This window comes from Oryctolagus cuniculus, chromosome 6, assembly GCF_964237555.1.
Source record: "Oryctolagus cuniculus chromosome 6, mOryCun1.1, whole genome shotgun sequence".
Taxonomy (NCBI): Eukaryota; Metazoa; Chordata; class Mammalia; order Lagomorpha; family Leporidae; genus Oryctolagus; species Oryctolagus cuniculus.
Genome location: NC_091437.1, coordinates 150,527,103 through 150,539,769, shown reverse-complemented (window position 1 = coordinate 150,539,769; position 12,667 = coordinate 150,527,103). Strand labels below are relative to the sequence as shown.

General features: G+C 50.8%; 1 long non-coding RNA gene across 1 annotated transcript in view; it reads right to left on the bottom strand.

The window, feature by feature from the left end:
- Positions 1-12,667, bottom strand: part of LOC127490763 (uncharacterized) — a 48,398-nt gene that overhangs the window by 21,831 nt on the left and 13,900 nt on the right. The window contains exon 2 of the long non-coding RNA XR_011389329.1: positions 9,720-9,814. This is a non-coding gene — a long non-coding RNA (uncharacterized lncRNA). The remainder of the gene's footprint in view (positions 1-9,719; positions 9,815-12,667) is intronic.

The window sequence follows — 12,667 nt, the reverse complement described above, 5'->3', positions numbered from 1 at the left end:
ACTTCTTGAATCATAAATATGTAGGAGTAAATGTGTCAATAAAATGTAAAAATAGAACAAAACTCATGCAGCCAGGAGAGGATACAGAGCTAAGCATAAGGCCCAGAGCTTAACCCTGAGAGCAGCCCAGCTCCCAGGAAGGTTAAATCCCCAACTAGGGCAGCACTGTTACGAAAATCAGACTCTACCGAGCAAGCAGAGAACAGTGAGATGGGGTGCGGAGCTCTACGTATGTCAACCCCTTCTGGCTGATCTGCAAGTCTCTAGGCCTGCAGGAGCAGCTCACACCTCCGTGTTAAAGCCCATCCCTCCAACCCACAAGATGACTCAGAGGCCTCCGCCTCACAGCTCACCTTTCTCAAGATCTTTCGCCACCTCCTTCCTGGCACTAGAACAGGAGCTACTATGGTGAAGTTCCAACAAAACCTGGACAGGGAATTCCCAGGCAGCAATTGAAGTGTCCACCAAATGGGCTGGTTGCAGGATGCCATTGCTATGTGCCAGCAAAGGCAAGAGAAAGTGGGGTGAGTCCTGAGAGTGCTAAGTCAAGGCGATCAGATCAGCAAGTTGGGTAAGGCGGCACTTATCATTATCTTAGCACACTAGCGTCATACAGGTTGTAATATCCTGGCAAGAACTCATATAATGGCAGAATGAACCTTGGAAACTTGGAGAAAGCAATAGCCAATACCACATGACAGAGCCAGATCACCATGGATAGATTTGGAAGAAGGAAACAAAACCTTAAGAGGCAAGCATGCTAGAACGGTTATATTTTTAAGAGCTGAAAACCCTCCTGCAGAGAGGAAACTGTATTTAGCAAAGTGATAAGAAATGCTCTGTTGTTAAGGATGCTGGCCTGTCTGAAAAGCTCAGTGCTGGCCCTCATTTAAGGATTAAAGCTGAGGGCAGGAGATGCAGTAACCAAACAGGGCTCCTTGGGAATGAGCAAATCCTGAAATAATGAAAACCAGGTAGTACTTAACCAACAGAAGCAATACAGATGCGACAATTGCAATGAATGGCAAGGCAGTAGTGTATCCTAGTGGGGCTGAGGGGATTCTAGGTTGATTGACTAAGGGATTTCCTGGGATGTGAGATGTTCAGTGTTAAAACATGGACGGTCCCCAGCCAACCAGAATGATTGATCACTCCAGGGGTGGCCCATCTAGAGCTGCGGAGATGGTGAATAAGGCAGATCTAGGGGCAGGAAGAGACGGACGGACAAGGAGGCTATTGCTCGATCTACAAACCAAGGAATCAAGGATCAGAAGGCCAAGGGCCTTGTTCCAGTACAAAGTCAAGGTCCCTTGCTCAGCTTCCAGACCTGACCCACTTTCACACTCTGAACACCTTGGCCGAGGGAGAGGATGAGTCCCCAGGAGGACGATCCTGTAACACCATGGCAAACGTATGTGGCAATGATTGTCTCCGTCCCTTCCCAAGGAGACATGTGGTCATTCACTCAAAAAATTCTACCCAGGACAAAGGGAGAAATCCAAATATTTCAAGGGATGTTGGACAGAGGCTCCAAGTTATTCACATCTGAGACTTGAAGTATCAACATGGTGTCCAGTGGATCGTGAGCTTGTGAAAATCTGATAATAAACCAAGTCTGGCTCACAGCCAACTTCATGGCCAAACTTCATGGCCAAACTTCATGGTCAGCTCCCTGGGCCCCCAGTGTACACATAACCTCAATGGATACACTTGGCCATCCTGAGCACTCACATGTGTTCCTTGGTTTGTGGCATAAGAGTTGGCTTGATGGGAGAGATGAAGTGGAAACTTGAAATTTCTCTCTCCCCACATCCAACATGGTTAATCAGTGACAACATTGCTTCTTTGGGGGACAGCTGGGACTCAGGCCACCCCTAGAGACCTGAAGGCTGACAGGCAGTGACCCCGACCACATCTCCTTTGAATTCTCTGAACTGGCTCCTCCAGGACCAGATGAATTGTGGAGCAGGACCATGGATTCCTGCAAAGGAGTAGCCTGAACTGTGGCTGCTGGGTGAGAAGTGGGATCTTTCTAAGAACAGATCAACTTACACAGTATTCAGAATTCCCAGTTTCACACTGAGGTCTCTTCCCCTGGCTGCAATCATCTTGAATAAGATCTTCGACTGCTCTACAGCTTGGGCTTTTCTTTGACACCACTCCCTACTCTCACAGTCACGACTGTCCTCAGTTCAAAGGGTTCCCCTTCCCCGGGAGGCCTGCATCCAATGCCAGGTTCATACAGGGCTGTGAATGACCTGCCCCCTTGCCCCAGCTGAGAACAGCTCTTTAGTATCATTCCAGCTCCAGAGTCTACCTGGAGGGTCTGAAGCCACTGTGGCAAATGCATCACTACCCAGCATCTATTTGGTCCAGTTCTGCTTCCTGGACTCTCACAAGGATTAGTCCCAAAGTACCCCTCAAAGCCATCTCTATCTTAGAGTCTGCTTGCCTTGGAACCCAAACTCCAACACACAACTTTGTGCATCCAGGGTTGTGTGTGTGTGTGTGTATGAAAAAATATTTTTAAAAAATATCTGAAATTTCAGCTTTTTCAAAATCCCCAAGGTCAAGTATGAAAGAGAAGCCTTTAATGCCATCATGTGGCGACACAGCATACCATAGCTGGTACCCAAGGAACAAGGGGAAAAGGCGTTACTTCATCATGCTGGGGTGACTCCAGGCATGGGGAAATTTCTGTTGTCCCAGAAAACAGGGGAGGTGATGCATGACTGATATGGTTTTGGAGTCCAGAAATATTTCCAAGCAAAATTATGGCAATACTGGCTTTTTGTGGATTACAGGCAAGTACAAAGCACTGGGCCTTGAACATGGTTCCCCCATAGTATCACACTTAAATATTGCAGTGATCCTTGGGTATGGGCAAGACAACCATTGCTACTTTGCAGGTGAGGAGGAGGTTTAGCAAGGCTAAGCCCTTTGTCCAAGGGCACACAACCTATAAATTAAGGAGCTGGGTTTAAATCCAAGTATCTTCTCTCTGAGCCTGGGGATTTCAAGGCTGTGCCCTCCTGCCTCCTTGAGGGGGAAGTACCAGGATGCCTGCAGACTAAGCATTGCAGTGCCCAATTCCTTCCCAAGCACGCCCTTCAACCCTGAATTGTCCAGACCCTTAGATACAGAGAAGCTGGTAATAGGATTCACTTGGGCAGTTTGCTTTGTGCTCACATTTGCTGGAACACGCCAGCTCTGTAGAATAAGGGGCATTCCTATAAACCCGGCTCAACCTCTGCGGCTTGATCAAGAGGCGCCAGCACTGCTGGGCTCTGGCATTTCTCCACTCTGCAACTCCCTGAATGGTGAAGACCTGCTGCTTGGGAGCCATCGGCTTACAACCAACACTTTAAAGAACATTCTGGGCCGGCACTGCGGCTCACTAGGCTAATCCTCTGCCTTGCGGTGCCGGCACACACTGGGTTCTAGTTCCTGTAGGGGCGCCGGATTCTGTCCCGGTTGATCCTCTTCCAGGCCAGCTCTCTGCTGTGGCCAGGGAGTGCAGTGGAGGATGGCCCAAGTCCTTGGGCCCTGCACCTGCATGGGAGACCAGGAGAGGCACCTGGCTCCTGGCTTCGGATCAGCGCGATGCGCCGGCTGCAGCACGCCGGCTGCAGCGGCCACTGGAGGGTGAACCAACAGAAAAAGGAAGACCTTTCTCTCTCTCTCACTGTCTAACTCTGCCTGTCAAAAAAAAAAAAAAAAAAAAAAAGAACATTCTGTGTCCCCTCAAAAGGCTGTAGCAATCTGTCCTCTCACCTGTTACCGGCCATTGTCCCTAGTAAAGGAAAAAACATAAAGATGCAGAGAATAGGGCTGTTTAGGGCTTCAAGAGATTTGTCATCGTCTAACTGCTTTCTAAGCAAACGTTTTCTACGGAATTATTCATCCTCCCAAAACACGCACACTTGGCCTGATGGCTAAGACACCAATTAAGATGCCTGCATCCAAGTGCCCAGGCCTGACCCCTGTCTCTGGCTCCTGATTCCAACTTCCTGCTCGGACAGACCCTGGGAGACAGCAGGTGATGGCTCAAGTGCTGAGGTTCCTGCCACCCGTGTTGGAGATGCAGCTGGAGTTCCCAGCTCCTGACTTTAGCATCCTGCCTATTGCAGGCATTTAGGGAGTGAATCCTCAGATGGGGGCTCGCTTGCTCTTGCTCGCTCTCTCTTTGTCTCTACCAAAAACTTTTTACATAATGGAAATATGGGCTACACTAGGAAAGACAGAGGAATGAGGACATTTTTCCAACACTCCTTCAATTCATAGCATTTGAGAGCCCACCCTGCTAATTTTCATTCAGATCAGATGTTGCAAAAATGGTGACCCATGGACTCTAGCTGTGTTCTATTCAGCTTATTAAAAACAAAAGTCACGGGGCCGGCCAGCATTATGGCATAATGGGTAAAGCCACCACCTGCAACGCCAACATCCCCTATGGGTGCCGGTTCAAGTCCCAGCTGTTCCACTTCCAATCCATCTCCTTGCTAATGTGCCTGGGAAAGCAGCAGAAGGTGGCTCACGTTCTTGGGCCACTGCACACGTGTGGGAGACTCAGACGAAGCCCCTGGCTCCTGGCTTTGGCCTGGCCCAGCCCCACCATTGCAGCCATTTGGGGAGTAAACCAGCAGAGGGAACCTCTCTCTCTGTCTCTGTCTCTGTCTCTCTCTGCCTTTCAAAATAAAAAAATCTTTAAAAACAAAAGTCGCTAATGTCTAAAACAGATTTCATCTTGACTTCTAGGTTCTGTTGGGGAAAAAAAATGGAAAGTTCTGTCCCCCCTGGACCCTTGTTCCACTCGCAGCTCTGGGCTGGGGCTGAGGAGGGTTTGCCTCCTTCAGACAGGAAGGGGTGACCCAGTTTGCTGCAGTCCCCACCCAGCTGCTTTACTCATTAGGTCACCTGGGAGCAGGTGACTCACCAGACATGTCTAAAATTCCTCAGGCCTCTTAGGGCTAGCCTGACACCTGCTTGTGAATAGATAAGTTCAAAATCCCTGGAGTTCATTCTGTAATACACACACACACACACACACACACACACCCTTGGAGGGGAAAGAAAAAGTTCAGGACAAGAAATGAAGAGCGAGGAGCTGGGTGCCCTTGTGCTCCTTTGGTTTCCTGCACCAATATAGAGCCCTGGGTTTTGTTTTTTAAAGATTTATTTATTTATTTGAGAGGCAGAGTTATAGAGAGAGGGAGAGACAGAGAGAGAGGTCTTCCATCCGCTGGTTCACTCCCCAGATGGCCGTAATGGCTGGAACTGTACGGATCCGAAGCCAGGAGTTTCTTCCAGATCTCCCACGTGGGTACAAGCACCAAAGGACTTGGGCCATCCTATACTGCGTTCCCAGGCCATAGCAGAGAGCTGGATCAGAAGTGGAGCAGCCAGGATTCGAACTGGCACCCACATGGGAATCTAGCGTTGCAGGTGGTGGCTTTACCTGCTATGCCACAGAGCCGGCCCGAGCCCTAGGTTTTAAACCCAGGCATGCTCACCTGAAGTTTATGAAATTTACCATGCTTCAGTTTCTTCATCTGTCCCAAGCACCACATTCTGCTCATCTGTAAAACCTAATATGTTCTCATAGGTTGTTAAGGATTAAACTGGGGGGCCGGTGCATGACATAATGAGTTAAGACGCCCCCTATGATGCTGGCATCCCATATGGGCACCAGTTCGGATCCTGGCTATTCTACTTCTGATCTGGCTCCCTGCTAATGCACCTGGGAGAGCAGTAGAAGATGACCCAAGTCCTTGGGCCCCTGCACCCATGTGGGAGACCTGGAGGAAGCTCCTGGCTGCTGGCTTCGACCTGGCCCAGCCCTGCCCATTGCAGCCATCTGGGGAGTGAAACCAGCAGATGGAAGACCTCTCTTTATCTCTCCCCACTCCTTCTGCGACTTTGCCTTTAAAATAAATAAAATAAATCTGTGGAGGAGGGGAGAACTAAATTGGTTAACACACTCAGAACAGTAATTTGCCCTCACAAAATAATGAATGTTAAATTATATATACATATTAGCTAATGCTCCTATATTTATATGGAATTTATATATACTTGCATATGGCCATATTTATAGACTATCAGGCAAAAGTTTTGTATTCCACATGTTTGTACAAGGTACATTTCTATAAAATAACTTCTCCCTCTCCCTCTCCCTCTCCCCCTCCCTCTCCCTCTCCCTCTCTGCCTTTCCTTCTCTCTGTGTAACTCTGACTTTCAGATAAATAAATAAATCTTAAAAAAAATAAAGTGAAGGTGGGGGAGGTAGGGAGGGGATCCCATTCACCACCCAAATGCTTGTGATGACCAGGACTGGGCTGAGGTCTGGAGCTGGCAGGGACTCAACTGCCTGAGCCACTCCCATTGCCTCCCAGGGTCTGCATTTTAGGAAGCTGGAGTCAGAAGCCAGAGTCGGGGGCAGGTGCTGTGCCACAGTGGGTTAAGCCTCCACCTGCGACGCCGACACCCTATATGGGCACCGGCTCTAGTCCCAGCTACTTCACCTCTGATCCAGCTCCCTGCTAACACACCAACAGAAGATGGCCCAAGTGCTTGGGACCCTGCACCCATGTGGGGGACTCAGAAGAAGCTTCTGGCTCCTGGTTCAGCCCTGGCCATTGAGGCATTTGGGGAATGAACTAGTGGATGGAAGATATCTCTGTCTGTCTCTCCTCCTTCCCTGTAATTCTGCCTTTCAAATAAATAAAAAATCTTTAAAAAAAAAAAAAAGCCAGAGCTGAGCATTGAACTCAGGTTATCCAATGTGTGATGTGGGCATCCTAAACTGCATCTTAACTGCTAGGCAATACGCCTGCCCTGCCACTACTTACAGTCTACCCTCCAAGTTAAAATGGAGTTCTTTGTACTCATTGAAAAATAAGAAAGATGTCAGGGAGAGAGAATCTATTGAAAGCTCTCTCCATAGTCTGCAAAAAATGGCTGGCCTCCCCATCCTCCCTGAAAGGAGACCCAGTCCAGTGCATCTAAGTGGGTGGGGACGAGGGGTGCACAGAACTGGATCCTGCCTTTGTTGCTGCTGCCTCCGGCTTCCCCCTGCCCATGGTCCTCACTCCTTCACTGGGAGAGAACTCTCATGAATAACAGTTTTTTTTTATTTGCAAGTGACAGAAACAACTCAAAGCGGCCTGAGCAAACAGACTATGAATGAGAGAGAGAGAGAGAGAGAGAGAGAGAGAGAATATATTTACAAGCTCTAGAAGCTAGGAAGTGACCCCTGGGAAAGCTCCAGCAGGTGTGGCTGGGCCCGGGCCTCAGCCTCTCTCTCCATCTCTCAGCTTCACTACTTGGCAATGTCTCCACAGTGATTGCTCCATGTATCTAGCAGCAGCCACAGTCTTACTCCCCCCCACCCCGCCCAACTCCAGCCACCAGCAACCCCTGCAGGAACAGGACGTTCCTATCCTGACAGCCCCAGTAAAGCCCTCTGACCTTCAGGATGACCTAGGGTGCCTGTCCATCCCTAAACTAATCACCAAGGCAGAGGTGGGGGGTGGCACACCATGGCTAAACGTGGTTAAGTGCCACCCACCTCCTTCCCCAGAAATCAGAATACAGGGAAAACCCTTTCTAAAAGTTCATGGACCTGGGGGTCAGCACTGTGGTCCTGCTTTGAGTCCCTACTACTCCATCTCTAATCCAGCTCCCTGTAATGCACCTGGGAACCAATGGGAGATGGCCCAAGTGCTCAGCCCATGCACCCACATGGGAGACCCAGATGGAGTTCAGGCTCCTGGCTTCCATTTGCCCAGCCCCAGTCATTGCAGTCATTTCAGAGCTGAACCAGTTAATGGAAAGACAGGAGATATGTGTGTGTCTCTCTCTCCCTCTCTCTGTAACTACATTTCAAATAAATATATATTTTTTTAAAAATTAATGGACTTAGGATCTGAAAGGTGGATGAGCTTCTTTTTTAAAAAAATTCATTTATTTACATATTTATTATTTGAAAGGCAGAGAGAGACAGAAAGAGAGAGAGAGAGAGAGAGAGAGAGATCTTCCATCTGCTGGTTCACTCCTCAATGGCCACAATGGCCAGAGCTGAGCCCATCTGTAGCCAGGAGCCAGGAGCTTCTTCCAGGTCTCCCACACAAGTGCAGGGGCCCAAGGACTTGGGCCATCCTCTGCTTTCCCAGGCCATAGCAGAGAGCTGGATCTGAAGTAGAGCAGCCAGGACTCGAACCAGCACCCATATGGGGTGCTGGCACTGCAGGCTGTGGCTTTACCCGCTACGCCGCAGTGCCAGGCCCCTGGATGAGCTTCAAAATGCAAACACTGAAGTGGTACTGGGCAGGTGAACTCCTACGCCAGATTTCATCCCCAGGAACAGCTCCTGAGTTTCCTTGCATTTTGCCCAGTCAGGAAGCGCTAATCAGGTAGCAAATGAAGCCATTTAAAAGCCTCTCCTCTCTGTGAAGCTGATCTCATTAGCTCAGATCTCTACTCCTGCTCTGAGCTCCAGCTGCTGTGGAGGGCTCCTAGGGGGCTCCCAGACTGGGGCCGTGCATCCAGTCTTGCAGGGGCTGCGGAACGCCTCCCGACTGACGGCACTGCTCTCCATCCTCCCGAGTGCCTCCCCGCGGCTTTCCCTGCCGCTCTGACTTGCAGCCCGCGCCCGCCTAAGCCCTGGGAGAGAACCGACCAGAAGCACAGCCCCAAGCCCATTTTCTCATGGGCACAGCGACTTGCTTTCTCAACAACTTCCACGGCTGCGCCTGCCTACAGAATAGGGGTGACTTCCTGCCGCAGCGCTTCTTAGAAGGCCCCGGGGGATTGGGGTCTGACCTACCTATCTTGCACGTCGCATAGCAGTGGGAGGACGCATCGAGCTGTCTCCCACTCTCTCCCCAGCCTCTGCAGATTCTGACCAGCCCATAGCACGCCCCTCCTCCCTGGCTACTTGCCTGTCAGGGACCTCGGTCTGCTTTCGCTGGTTGGCTCCCAGTAGCACTTCCTTCCCGTTAGAATGCTGAGCCAGCCTGGGGGACGTCGCCTCCAGAACTGTGAGCAATAAATTATTGCCTACAAATGTGGCAGCCTGGAGGAACTAAGGAAAGTGTCCAAGACCAGGTTTAGAAAAGACGTCAGAGGTACTAGGTCTCCCTACTCACCACCCTGGCTCAGCCAGAGTCTGATCCTGTGCCTTGGCTCCAGCTGACACACGCAGTGTTGCGCCACCTCGATGGTTAGGGAGTGCTATGAGGACGTTCCGACAGCAGTGAGGACGCATCGGTCCCTTCTCTCTGTCGGCCTCCGCTGGCGTTCAGATTCACCTCCCACGACACCGTTGGATCTGCCCATTTTCCAGATCCGATCACTTCGGCTTCCTGGCAATTCTGCGAGCCCCTGATCGCAGTCCCTTACCACCCCCCTTTTTGGTTTGAGTTAGCCAGGCGAGCTCTCTGCTGCTGATCACCAAGACCTCTGATTGATACCCTTCTTAACGGCCCAAGTGTAGACCTCGCCTCGCTCACAAAGCTCGCCCCTGGTCCGGCGGCTCCTCTTTGTTCTCACTAGCTCTGATGGAAAAGCAAATCACCAGAACGGACTCTGAATGTGAGGCACTCCTTGTACGCATCTGTCCCCCGTGCCGGCCTGCGAGCTCCATGCTATCAGGGACAAGGCGGGCAGCCCTGTGACTCCACATTTCCCCCAGCGCAGGGCCTATGGCAGGTACTTACCGAGAGTGTGTAGAAAGAGGAGACGTGGGCTCTGCTGAATTCAGGCAGTTGGTTCTTTCTGCACACGGCACTGCTGTGGATATCTCTTCCCATGTCTGTGGGTTTAAGAAGGGAAAAGAAAATGCATCACCGTTTTCTCTCTCATCTTGACCAGTCGTCTCCACCGCTGCTCGCCCACCCTCTTCGCAGAGTGACAGGAGGCATACATCACACATTTCCGCTTCCTTCCGGCAAGGCCAGGGGATAATCAGTCACATGGTTGCTGCTTTTATTACCAACCGAGTCCCAGGCCAGTGGCTTTACATGTAATATCTCATTTAATTCTCCGCACACCCCAGGGAGGTCACCAGGCATGATTAGTGGTCTCATTTTTGTGACCAAGGAAGCCAAGACTCAGGAAGCTCAGGAAGCTCACTTGACTTCCCCAAAGTCACAGAGCTGGGGAGAGGCGGAGCTGTAGTGCTGCAGGAGCTTTGCCATTCTGTTCCCTCCTACGGGACTCTCTCGAGTCACAGAAATGCAAGGAGAAGCCGGAGCCCGGATAACCCTCCCAACAAGATAATTAGCTCTTGGGTGGATAAGAACCGCCCGCATTTGGGAGGGGTGCTTGTGTTAAACTCTCTCTGGAAGCATCCCTCCACGGCTGGCACCAGGGTTTGTTCATTAAGGGACCTTCTTTTTTTTAATATTTATTTATTTATTTGAAAGTCAGAGTTACACAGAGAGAGGAGAGGCAGAGGTAGAGAGAGAGAGAGAGACAGAGGTCTTCCATCCGCTGGTTCACTCCCCAGATGATTGCAATGGCTAGAGCTGTGCCGATCTGAAGCCAGGAGCCAGGAGCGTCCCCCAGGTCTCCCATGTGGATACAGAGACCCAAGGACTTGAGTCATCTTCTACTGCTTTTCCAGGACATGGCAGAGAGCTGGATTGGAAGAGGAGCAGCCAGGACTAGAACTGGCGCCCATATGGGATGTCAGCGCTTCAGGCCAAGGCATTAACCCACTGCACCACAGCGCCGGCCCCAGAACCTTCTAATTCATCAGATTTCAGCTCATTGTGGCTGACACATATTTCCCATCTTCAGTATTTAAAACACCAAGCAAAGATAAGATAGCAAAAATTCTGTGGCCACCAAAAATGAATGCATCAAATCATAGACTTCCCAGAGCTCCAGCTGTGGTGAACTGGGCAAAGGAATCTCAGAGGAGCCTGAGAAGTTGCTATGGGAGCAGAGAGTGGAAAGTGAGCAACTCCCAGTACATATCAGGGGCCCTTCACGTAGCAGGTGCAGAACGAGAAGAACAAAGCAGGGTGGTGGTGAAGAGTGTGGGCTTTGGAGCCAGAGCCTGGGTGAGGCTCCTGATTCCAGCAGCGGCTAACTCTGGGATCTTGAGAAACTTCCTGTGCCTCTGTCTCTGCATCTTTAAAATGGAATGAGAACAGTGGCATTTACTTCATTAGGGTCCTGTGCAATGAAATGAGGTCAAGTCTCAGAACAGAAGCCTGACACCGAGTGAGCTCCCTCTAGGAGACGGGCCAAATAGGAATCCCAAGTGTAGGGTGAACAGGTAGAGGAAGGTGCAGGAAGATATTCCAGCCGTGAAATCATGGCTCAAAGCTATCAAGTGTGCATGGCAAATGGGGGCCAGCTCATAGCCCAGGGAGCTGCAGCACTGTGTGCACACAGCAGGAAGATCAGACACAGCACTGGGCTGAGGCAGGCTGGAGGAGGATGCCTGCAACAGAGATGAGGTTAACAGCCGGGGAGGACTTAGCACCACCCCTGTGCCATGCAAGCTGCCCTGTGTGTGCTGGATTGTGCTGGATTGTGCAGAGCCAGAGGCAGTCATAGGCCCGCCATGGATCTCACACCCTGAGTAAGGGCTGCGAGAGGAGTAGACTAGAGAGAGCACGTGGAAGGTTTCTAAAAGGAGAAAAAAAAAATTTTTTTTTTTGACAGGCAGAGTGGAGAGTGAGAGAGAGACAGAGAGAAAGGTCTTCCTTTGCCGCTGGTTCACCCTCCAATGGCTGCCGCGACCACTGCAGCTGGCGTACCGCGCTGATCCGATGGCAGGAGCCAGGTACTTATTCTGGTCTCCCATGGGGTGCAGGGCCCAAGCACTTGGGCCATCCTCCACTGCACTCCCTGGCCACAGCAGAGAGCTGGCCTGGAAGGGGGGCAACCGGGACAGAATCCGGCGCCCCGAGCGGGACTAGAACCTGGTGTGCCGGCGCCGCAAGGCGGAAGATTAGCTTATTGAGCCATGGCGCCGGCAACATAATTATCTTTTTCTGAACTGTATAACCTTGGGGCCGGCATCATGGCTCAGCAGGTTAAGCCGCCACCTGCAACATCAGAGTCCCATATGGGTGCTGGTTCAAGTCCTGGCTGCTCCGCTTCTTTTCTGCGTCCCTGCTAATGTGTCTGGGAAAGCAGAGGAAGATGGTTCCTGCCACCCATGGGGGAGTCCCAGACAGAGTTCCAGGCTCCTGGCTTCAGCCTGGCTCAGCCCGTTCATTGTGGCCATTTGGAGAGTGAATCGGTGATGGAAGATCTCCCTCTTCATCTCTCTCTGTAACTCTGCCTTTCAAATAGATAAGTACATTTTTAAGAATAAAATTTCCTTACTATTTTTACTTCTGAGAAAGAGAGAGAGTGAGCCCTTCCATCTGCTGGTTTACTCCCCAGATGCCACAACAGCCAGACTTGGGCCAGCCTGAAACCAGAAGCCGGGTGCTCAATCGAAGCCTCTCTCCTGGGTAGGAGAGACCTAACTACTTGTGCCATCACCCACTGCCTCCCAGGGTGCACATTAGCAGAAAGCTAGACCCAGAAGTAAAGCCAGGTGCTGAACCCAGGAACTCGAATATGGGATACAGGTGTCCCAGTTGGTACTTAACTGCTACACTAAACAGCCACTTCAGAAATTTATTTTTGACTCCTTCTC